The sequence below is a fragment of the Schistocerca cancellata genome, chromosome 2 (genome assembly GCF_023864275.1).
Source record: "Schistocerca cancellata isolate TAMUIC-IGC-003103 chromosome 2, iqSchCanc2.1, whole genome shotgun sequence".
Classification (NCBI taxonomy): domain Eukaryota; kingdom Metazoa; phylum Arthropoda; class Insecta; order Orthoptera; family Acrididae; genus Schistocerca; species Schistocerca cancellata.
The window spans coordinates 951,893,044-951,904,232 of NC_064627.1; the positions used below are offsets into that span (position 1 = coordinate 951,893,044).

The window sequence follows — 11,189 nt, forward strand, 5'->3', positions numbered from 1 at the left end:
TTACAAACGTGCATGCGATGTACTAGTTCCTGGGAAACGAATAGAATCGCTGTACGTGCCAGTCTTTACGTATAGATATAAGTGAGCGAAGACGGCTTAATCCTGCCACGTAGATTGCTTTCCACATGACGCACTTGCCAGTCTCTTGGGCCGGTGGCTCACATGCAGTTTGTCCTGTTGCATGGCTTACTTTCAGAAACTCGCAAGTTTATCGTAGTGTTTGGTTGTCGCGAAAGTGAAAAGTAGGGCCTGTCCGGGATTTGAACCCGGGACCTCCTGCACCCAAAGCAGGAATCATACCCCTAGACCAACAGGCCGCACAAGGAAGCACGTCTGCACCCCGCCACCTACTGACATCTTGCCGCACTTGCTAGTTGCAGCATACAATCTGGACGATATTCTCAAATAGCTTTCTTAATCCGACACCCACAACATGAGCTGTGCTGAACACCAGTGTATGTGAATGCTGAAAGAGCTGCTAGAGTTGTGTGTCAGTATTTCGACCGTGTGAAGTGCAAATGTTATCGTGTCACGCACTATCCGCCCACTACGTAGCGTTCTGTGTCAGCACGCAGTTTTCGACAGTACTCTGTGTCCATAGCTGTTTCCATAGCTATTCTGCTTCCAGCACAATGCATGCACCATACGAAAGTGGCCGTTGCGCGATTTTGATTACCTGAGCCTTCGACATCACTTTATGTACGAATACTGGCAAGAATTCTTGCTACATTCGAAGGTGCACCTTCCACTTTCAGCCTACCTGGTTGCTTCATTTGCCACGCAAACACTTCATGAGGACGCTACATGAAATAACATCGCATCTTATTGGCTTAATGACATGATGCTACTGAATTGAAGACCGCTACAGGCATCCGGTTCCATGGTGTACTGGTTAGCACTCTGGACTTTGAATCCAGCGATCCGAGTTCGAGTCTCGGTGGAACCTGACGCTGTGTTTTGCGCTCGTTTCTAGAAATGTGTAAGAACCGGTAGTTGGAATTGTATATGCAGAATTTTAGCTAGGATCATGTAACGCAAATTGTTAATAGCAGTCCACACGTGAATGGGGGCCGCTCCAAATGCTTATGCTTTTGATACTAGGATTAATAACGGAACGTAAGGGGTTCAACTGCGAGAAGACGCCCTCAGCTGTTTCTCCCAGCAGGAAGGACATCTCTCCGTTTTGGGTGCTGCATGCGCATGCATTTTACAAACGTGCATGCGATGTACTAGTTCCTGGGAAACGAATAGAATCGCTGTACGTGCCAGTCTTTACGTATAGATATAAGTGAGCGAAGACGGCTTAATCCTGCCACGTAGATTGCTTTCCACATGACGCACTTGCCAGTCTCTTGGGCCGGTGGCTCACATGCAGTTTGTCCTGTTGCATGGCTTACTTTCAGAAACTCGCAAGTTTATCGTAGTGTTTGGTTGTCGCGATAGTGAAAAGTAGGGCCTGTCCGGGATTTGAATCCAGGACCTCCTGCACCCAAAGCAGGAATCATACCCCTCGACCAACTGGCCGCACAAGGAAGCACGTCTGCACCCCGCCACCTACTGACATCTTGCCGCACTTGCTAGTTGCAGCATACAATCTGGACGATATTCTCGCAAATTGTTAATAGCAGTCCACACGTGAATGGGGGACGCTCCAAATGCTTATGCTTTTGATACTAGGATTAATAACGGAACGTAAGGGGTTCAACTGCGAGAAGACGCCCTCAGCTGTTTCTCCCAGCAGGAAAGACATCTCTCCGTTTTGGGTGCTGCATGCGCATGCATTTTACAAACGTGCATGCGATGTACTAGTTCCTGGGAAACGAATAGAATCGCTGTACGTGCCAGTCTTTACGTATAGATATAAGTGAGCGAAGACGGCTTAATCCTGTCACGTAGATTGCTTTCCACATGACGCACTTGCCAGTCTCTTGGGCCGGTGGCTCACATGCAATTTGTCCTGTTGCATGGCTTACTTTCAGAAACTCGCAAGTTTATCGTAGTGTTTGGTTGTCGCGAAAGTGGAAAGTAGGGCCTGTCCGGGATTTGTACCCAGGACCTCCTGCACCCAAAGCAGGAATCATACCCCTAGACCAACAGGCCGCACAAGGAAGCACGTCTGCACCCCGCCACCTACTGACATCTTGCCGCACTTGCTAGTTGCATCATACAATCTGGACGATATTCTCAAAGAGCTTTCTTAATCCGACACCCACAACATGAGCTGTGCTGAACACCAGAGTATGTGAATGCTGAAAGAGCTGCTAGAGTTGTGTGTCAGTATTTCGACCGTGTGAAGTGCAAATGTTATCGTGTCACGCACTATCCGCCCACTACGTAGCGTTCTGTGTCAGCACGCAGTTTTCGACAGTACTCTGTGTCCATAGCTGTTTCCATAGCTAGGCTGCTTCCAGCACAATGCATGCACCATACGAAAGTGGCCGTTGCGCGATTTTGATTACCTGAGCCTTCGACATCACTTGATGTACGAATACTGGCAAGAATTCTTGCTACATTCGAAGGTGCACCTTCCACTTTCAGCCTACCTGGTTGCTTCATTTGCCACGCAAACACTTCATGAGGACGCTACATGAAATAACATCGCATCTTATTGGCTTAATGACATGATGCTACTGAATTGAAGACCGCTACAGGCATCCGGTTCCATGGTGTAATGGTTAGCACTCTGGACTTTGAATCCAGCGATCCGAGTTCGAGTCTCGGTGGAACCTGACGGTATGTTTTGCGCTCGTTTCTAGAAATGTGTAAGAGCCGGTAGTTGGAATTGTATATGCAGAATTTTAGCTAGGATCATGTAACGCAAATTGTTAATAGCAGTCCACACGTGAATGGGGGACGCTCCAAATGCTTATGCTTTTGATACTAGGATTAATAACGGAACGTAAGGGGTTCAACTGCGAGAAGACGCCCTCAGCTGTTTCTCCCAGCAGGAAAGACATCTCTCCGTTTTGGGTGCTGCATGCGCATGCATTTTACAAACGTGCATGCGATGTACTAGTTCCTGAGAAACGAATAGAATCGCTGTACGTGCCAGTCTTTACGTATAGATATAAGTGAGCGAAGACGGCTTAATCCTGCCACGTAGATTGCTTTCCACATGATGCACTTGCCAGTCTCTTGGGCCGGTGGCTCACATGCAGTTTGTCCTGTTGCATGGCTTACTTTCAGAAACTCGCAAGTTTATCGTAGTGTTTGGTTGTCGCGAAAGTGAAAAGTAGGGCCTGTCCGGGATTTGAACCCAGGACCTCCTGCACCCAAAGCAGGAATCATACCCCTAGACCAACAGGCCGCACAAGGAAGCACGTCTGCACCCCGCCACCTACTGACATCTTGCCGCACTTGCTAGTTGCAGCATACAATCTGGACGATATTCTCAAAGAGCTTTCTTAATCCGACACCCACAACATGAGCTGTGCTGAACACCAGTGTATGTGAATGCTGAAAGAGCTGCTAGAGTTGTGTGTCAGTATTTCGACCGTGTGAAGTGCAAATGTTATCGTGTCACGCACTATCCGCCCACTACGTAGCGTTCTGTGTCAGCACGCAGTTTTCGACAGTACTCTGTGTCCATAGCTGTTTCCATAGCTAGGCTGCTTCCAGCACAATGCATGCACCATACGAAAGTGGCCGTTGCGCGATTTTGATTACCTGAGCCTTCGACATCACTTGATGTACGAATACTGGCAAGAATTCTTGCTACATTCGAAGGTGCACCTTCCACTTTCAGCCTACCTGGTTGCTTCATTTGCCACGCAAACACTTCATGAGGACGCTACATGAAATAACATCGCATCTTATTGGCTTAATGACATGATGCTACTGAATTGAAGACCGCTACAGGCATCCGGTTCCATGGTGTAATGGTTAGCACTCTGGACTTTGAATCCAGCGATCCGAGTTCGAGTCTCGGTGGAACCTGACGCTGTGTTTTGCGCTCGTTTCTAGAAATGTGTAAGAGCCGGTAGTTGGAATTGTATATGCAGAATTTTAGCTAGGATCATGTAACGCAAATTGTTAATAGCAGTCCACACGTGAATGGGGGACGCTCCAAATGCTTATGCTTTTGATACTAGGATTAATAACGGAACGTAAGGGGTTCAACTGCGAGAAGACGCCCTCAGCTGTTTCTCCCAGCAGGAAAGACATCTCTCCGTTTTGGGTGCTGCATGCGCATGCATTTTACAAACGTGCATGCGATGTACTAGTTCCTGGGAAACGAATAGAATCGCTGTACACTCTTTGACATAAAACTTGACCGGCGGCCGGCCGCTTCAGAGGCTAAGTCCGCGCCGATCGCGACATGGGACAAAGAAACTGGCCAACTCGCTAATTCTCTAAGTCCGGTTATCTGCACAATCTGGCAACACTGTAGACTGCGGCACTTCCTGGAGGAAAACTTGTCCCAAGATAGAGAGACTCTAGGCTGATTACGCCTGTGGTCTAGCGGTAGCGTACGTTGTTTCTGTTCATAATGTCAGTGGATCGAGAGCAGCTGGCATAAAATATTTTTATAGCCTCTTCTGTCTGAATGCTGAAGACGTGAATGTAATGGTAGCGCAGATTCAATCTATTTCGCTTTGTGACACACCGATATCAAAATTTTATCTAGTAACGATTTTGCGGCAGATTTCCTGCAGACTGTCCTCCTCTGGACGCCGTATGCGGCAAAGCTCCGGGATCCATTTGCTGGCTACTGGCAGCGGCCGTGGCGACAGCAGCGGCGCTGCACTCCCCCGTTCTTTATCGAAAGCGCCTGCTACCGCTCATTGCTTTTGATGATTTGAAACGCTTTATTATTAAATGTTGCTCCACAGAAAATTTCTACAATTTCCATTCACGCTCAAAAGCAACGGAGACAGACGCCCTGATTAGTAGGCGGGTAATCGGCAAGAGCTGAGTATGGCCCGAAATTAATTTTATAGACTGGGACGAAATTAAACCACCTCACTACATTCGATGAATTTATAAATGCTTCATACCTCGTTTCTTTTCCTTTCAAACTTAATTATTTGTGCAACTTTTGGTCAATGTTTGGATGTTTTCGTCAAGCCAGAGTGAGCGTCTGTGGTGTAAAGTGTATTACAGTTCTTGTTTGATTCCTTATGGTAAGTCTATGCGATAAACTGTGTGAATACCTTGCAATGCATGCTCTGTAGCAGTGCAGGCACACTGCACATTTGGAGTTCCATGTATGGGTTCATGAAGTATTTATTGTTGATCGGAAGTGATAGTTAAGGTCATCAGATTTAAACCAGAAAAATTTGTCGTTTTGAAGGTTTCAGAGAACGGAAAGGAATTGCTAACGCCGGTGTTAGAAAACGTCTACAGTTAAACGCTATTGCAAAAATTTAGAAGATGTGAACTATATTAATGAACATGTGCACTTCATAAACAACCTTCTGACATGTTAGACCTATATGACGAACAAAGCTCAAATTTATATCGTTGACAGTCGGTTTGAATCTTTTCAGGACCTATTTTACAGTGAAGCACCTTGGAATTTGCAAAGCAGAAATCCATGATATTAACTTAATTTACTAAGTCGAAATCGGACGAAGATTGATGTTTAAAGGCATTCTTCAGATTTCGCATAAGAAATGTTTACTAGCAGTTTGCAACTCCATTAATTAAAATGGAAAATAAAAGGTTTTAGTCAGCGGCTTCTACCGTGATTCGAACTTATAGTACAAGCACTGCAACGCACAAGGGAACCTCTGAGCTAACGACACACTGGCGGCCAGAGGCGGACTATAGTCACTGCGATGTTGCCTGAGCCTCAAAACGCAACCTTAAACACAGAAACAGAGGAGGTGGAGATTACTGTTTTAACGTCCCGTCGACAACGATGTCATTAGAGACGGATCACAAGCTCGGATTAGGGAAGGATGGGGAAGGAAATCGGCCGTGCCCTTCCTAAGGAACCATCCCGGCATTTGCCTGAAGCGATTTAGGGAAATCATTGAAAACCTAAACCAGGATGGCCGGGCGCGGGATTGCACCGTCGTCCTCCCGAATGCACACACAAACAGGTGTTACTTATGTGAAGAACGCCGTTCTTGGAGTCCAGAAATTAAATATACTTTCTAATTGTGTCATCTTGCAGCGGATTATATCGTACGAGTCTTCGATGTGGAAAACGAATGTTAAGTGAATTTAGCGAGGTAACGCCGACCTACACCCGGAAGTAAATGCACTATCAGAGTGTTGACAAATACTTGCTACGACGCTGCCATTTCTCGGCTCTCTGACGAGGCAGCTCTTCAGCGAAATGCTTGCCGTGATTCTCCGATACGGTTCTTCAGAGTGGAGACGCGCTCGCACGTTTGGTTTTTATGCGGCGTTCTCCCCTGGTGGTTTCTGACGTCGCCTTGTGGGCTATATATACATATGAGACATTCAATTATCATTAATCCAGAATGATACAAGTTTCAGCTTCCGGCGTGGAAGAAGGCTGTTGACGCCGACATTATATCATTTCAACGTAGGGAAAGCAAAACGGATCATTCAATGTTTCTCATTCAACATAAAGCATGTGAGATAAATTTCCGTAACGTTCATAATCATCTAAAAATACAAACGAAGTAAAAATACACCGGAATCTTATTCGAATTGAATATAATGTAAGATACCAAACGCTTTGCACCTCGATGTCGAATTTGTTCACTTGCAATCGTTTGCAGCATGCACATAGATTGTCATGATTACCACGAGAATGAAGAAATATGTTGGTAAGGATGGAAGCAAGAAGAGACGCAGTCAACAAATATTCTATTCCTCATGGCATTCATTTCATTTGACACGTAAGAAGAGGTAAAGCGGGAATTTACTTTCGTTAACACGAAAGATATGCCGCACATATTGATAACGAGGAAGTCTGCGTCTTCATACGTTTCCTCCTTGAAATCTGTATGCTCTATTATATACTAAGTAGCCCGATCATTGTTTCAGTAATGTTACCCTCTTGTTTGACCCCGTAACGATGAACAGATTCCAAATGCATGTCTCTGCGTGAAAGTAGCTGTTCGAACCCTTCCTGGGTTGTTTTTTGTGTTTTATTGCTTGGAATTCCTGAAGCAGACCACTGTGCCTTCCCCCCTCGTGGGTTAGGTCTCAAAACTAAACCGCTTTGTATCCAATGGCATAATTTATTCATACAGCATCAGCATAAGACTCTTGCGAGTGAGAGAATGACAATAACAATCGTAACAAGAACAAGCAAATAATGAATGATGTTTATTCCAACGCAGAAAGAGAATGGCTTTAAATATAAAAATCTATATCTATATCCATATCTATTGATCTTTGAGTTGGCACAATGAAAATATATTCTTAGCATTTAGTTACTGAATTTAGTTCTGGATGTTTGCAGAGAAAAGGAAAAGTCGGTACTTCTCGCTAGTGTAATATAATGTGAACCAGCAACTACCCTTTCCTTAGAACACGACTCAAGCAGGTCCTCAAGTAGGCACTGCTGCACTCTGTTCCCTGACATTGCTCTGATGACGGTTAATGCAGATAGTTCCGATTATGAAATACAAAACGTATTGCAGGTTAGTTCCTAGGATAGTAACATTAAATTTGCGTTGTAGACGGCACATGAACGTGACGACTATCCATATTACTCATCAATATAAAAAGACAGTATTTTGGGAATTTAGCAGGATTACTCAAAATGAATTCTGAAATTGGGTGACTGACCGCACAGGTGCTAAACGTCGTCAAGGGTATACGATGTCCTAATCGCATTAGGAATATGAAGATCGTCTTCGACAGCTCGCAACTTTCACATAGCTAACCCCACCCTACTCCAGACAGCTCTCGGTGGAGTTGCACTACGTTGCCGATGTTATGGAAGGCCTTCAAACCGACAACAGACCACATATTGAAAAATACAAGCGAATTCTCTTGCAGCGTAAGCTTATTGTAACTAATCTAAAAATTATTGGAGAGGAACATTGTCCTATTCAAAAAAGTAAAATGTTACACACTGTTGACGTCAAACGGACATTATCTATGTCCTGTCTTGTGTCCTACTCATCTATAATATCAAGTGTACTATGAAAATGATTATATATAATGGATTATAAGGTAATGGATTGATACCAGATGGTGGGGGCCGGCCGATGTGGCCGTGCGGTTCTAGGCGCTTCAGTCTGGAACCGCGTGACCGCTACGGTCGCAGGTTCGAATCCTGTCTCGGGCATGGATGTGTGTGATGTCCTTAGGTTAGTTAGGTTTCAGTAGTTCTAAGTTCTAGGGGACTGATGACCTTAGAAGTTAAGTCCCATGGTGCTCAGAGCCATTTGAACTATTTAACACAAAATGACATTAAAAATTTAAGTTATTCACGAGCAGCTAGTTGAGAATATGTATGAACATTAAATGACACGACGAACCGTCATGTTCTGCATATGGATTCAAACCCAGCTCATGCAGACTAAGCAAAGATTTCGTGACTGACGGAAACTAACAGTCATTCCTGATTAGGCATACAGAGAGTGATATACCTCGATTTTAGACAGTATCAGTTAGCAAATATCAACTTTAAATTGCATAACGCAAACATTTTTAACAGACGCGAATTCCTACCCAGCATCTGTTAACGAACTACGAGAGATGTTAAATATTGCTTCTTCACAAGTAACTTACTTGAAGTGCCGTGAGGTAAAGCTGTGTGTTGGACACGGATTCGAACCCGGAACCTAATCGGATTGCTATCGAAGCACAGTCAAATGTGACATATCGGAATTTCGCGGCAGTAACTAGATGTTATAACTGAAATGACGAGACGAAAAATTAATTTTTTCCTTCCCAGGACTCCAACCCGGCACCTATCGCTGTTATATTCTAGAGAAAACTAACGTTAAATATGGGTTTGTTGCACCAGCAGTGACATGTGAGCATGTTTGAACTGAAATAATATGACGAAGAGTTCAGCGCTCACTGGGAATAGAGCCCCACACATATCGTTGTTGACTACACACAAAGAGACGTCAGCTACCGAATTTTTCTCCACCAGCTGCTCAGAATAGCATCTTGAACTTACAGTCATCTCGCAAATAGTTCTGTGTCTCACTGGGAGTTAAAAACGTCAGATATCGTTAGTGTGACAGCGAATGAAAATACATTAAAAATCAAAATTATTATCCACCAGCAGACAGGTGTTCTCATGCTAGAGCTTGATAATACATAATTAAATCTTTAGTGCCGGGCCAGGATTCGATCCCATTCACGCATAATATGTGAAGGTGTTGAGGAATCTGCAGTTTTGAACAAACAACAAATTGTAGCCGAGCTGTATTGCCACGAAGGGATCAAATTCCGCGTTAAGGGCGGTCTGAGTTGCATTCCCAGTTCAGAACCATTTTTATCGACATACAGAAGCTCAAATAAAAGATGGAATAAGTGTCCTGTGACCATACATAGCGTTTGTGTCGTCACTTGAAATAAATAACTAGTATAAGAAAGGTTACTGGTGGTAGAGTTTCTACATGTCGCCACTCCAGACTTCATTGTGGTTCAACCTACCGTCTACTTGGTAAAGAAGGAATATCATCTTTAATGTGAATTTTCTGACCATGCAGCCATTATATCTCCTTCACTTGGTGTAGCCAGGAGAGAATGGAATCTGTCTCTCCCTATCTAAAATCATTGACAGAAGTGGGAATCGAACCCAGACCATAGGTATAACAACCTACCATCCGTCCAACAGACCACGAAATCCTCTTCTCTGCGAGTCATTTTTCTATCGTAACGCAGTTGTGCCACACTGGATGAGAATTCTGACACACAGGCTCCCTGTAGTAATTTGCAGCATGTTCAGTAAATTCATTTACTTGGTTGACCGAATCACCATGAACTAGCTGCCTCGGCTACCCAGTGCATACATTCGACTATTTTGTAATCACAGAGATAAAATCACGTTACTGCCACCTACACACAACTGCCAACATTGTAGGATGCAGAAGTTTAAATAAGAAGTGTTCCTTTTCACTTGAGCTATTCTATTGCGCTATCTGTTACTAGAAAACGTCGTTCAGTCCAAAAGAAAAGCTGTAACTGTTTGTCTCTCAGAAGTCAAGACATGGCCATATGCATAATCTCACAGTGCTGTGGAATCCAAAAGTTCTGAAGGAATAGTTGCCGAGCTCTGGAGCTGTTGTAGTTCCGTGTCAGCTTGTAGCATAGATAAGATGTCGCGAGTTCGAATACATTCAGTGCTACATTTTTTAAAACGCAATTCTGCTCTCTGCTGAAGTTATCAATCTAATGGAACTTTGAACAAATTCCCTTCACTTCTCAACCCAAAGTAGTCGCATGTGGAAAAAGGACTAACTACTGTGACATTTTGTCCTATTCAGGTTTAATAGACAGCAGGCAGCAGATGCATCTCGAAGATGTGCAGGGAGAGCGCATCGTGCCATAATATGTCAGAAAAGTATTTTCTACATTAGCCGTCGTGTGGTAGTGATATTTTATTCTTCTTCAAACTTTGATTGACAGCTTTAACTCAGAACAAATTTTCTACATGCATGTAATCAATAAACTGCATGTGCATTGTCAGTCATAGGTAACATCAGAGAATTCGCATATATCGTTGATGATTAATTTCTCTCTCATGTTTACTATTGTTTTAACAACACTAAAGGAAACCTTACGAAAATTGTGCACAGTATTATAAGATATGAAATAAAACTAACGATGATAACCTTACGACGAAAGTATCTGTACACAAGCATGCCTCTATCGACACGAATTAGTAAAATACTACTCACTTAGATTTTGATAGGGTCTGTGTTTAAATGGTATGCTGTGTCATACTCAAGAGGTATGCAAATGTGGCATTTCATAAATATAGTTACGTATTCCTAGAAACCCAAAATTCGCTTGTCAGCAGCGGAAAGAGGCGTTACCTGTTGTGCAGCATTGTAAGTTTTTCAACATTGCACTATGAGCTGAAAGCATTTTCTTGCGATTTCCGTATTGATGTTTGATCTGACTGCTTGTAGCTCTTTCACAGAAGGGATAAAAACGTTTCAGTCAGTGAGACTGGAACTGCGAACCGTAACAGACGCTGTTTCACATGTCAGCACGTTACCACAGAGCTGGCGAGGGGGTATGGGTCTCAGCTTCCTATTACGACGGCAATAGTAACTAGAACTCGTAAACCG

At 43.8% G+C, this 11,189-nt stretch overlaps 6 non-coding genes across 6 annotated transcripts; 3 read left to right on the forward strand and 3 right to left on the reverse strand.

Annotated features, from left to right (window-relative positions):
- Positions 1-245: 245 nt before the first annotated feature.
- On the reverse strand, positions 246-317 carry Trnap-ugg (transfer RNA proline (anticodon UGG)). Its single transcript has one exon. It is a non-coding gene; the product is annotated as a tRNA-Pro (tRNA).
- A 557-nt stretch (positions 318-874) lies between these two features.
- Positions 875-946, forward strand: Trnaq-uug (transfer RNA glutamine (anticodon UUG)). The gene has a single exon. It is a non-coding gene; the product is annotated as a tRNA-Gln (tRNA).
- Positions 947-2,028: 1,082 nt separating this feature from the next.
- On the reverse strand, positions 2,029-2,100 carry Trnap-ugg (transfer RNA proline (anticodon UGG)). The gene has a single exon. It is a non-coding gene; the product is annotated as a tRNA-Pro (tRNA).
- A 557-nt stretch (positions 2,101-2,657) lies between these two features.
- On the forward strand, positions 2,658-2,729 carry Trnaq-uug (transfer RNA glutamine (anticodon UUG)). The gene has a single exon. It is a non-coding gene; the product is annotated as a tRNA-Gln (tRNA).
- Positions 2,730-3,235: 506 nt separating this feature from the next.
- Positions 3,236-3,307, reverse strand: Trnap-ugg (transfer RNA proline (anticodon UGG)). Its single transcript has one exon. It is a non-coding gene; the product is annotated as a tRNA-Pro (tRNA).
- Positions 3,308-3,864: 557 nt separating this feature from the next.
- Trnaq-uug (transfer RNA glutamine (anticodon UUG)) lies at positions 3,865-3,936 on the forward strand. Its single transcript has one exon. It is a non-coding gene; the product is annotated as a tRNA-Gln (tRNA).
- Positions 3,937-11,189: the final 7,253 nt, after the last annotated feature.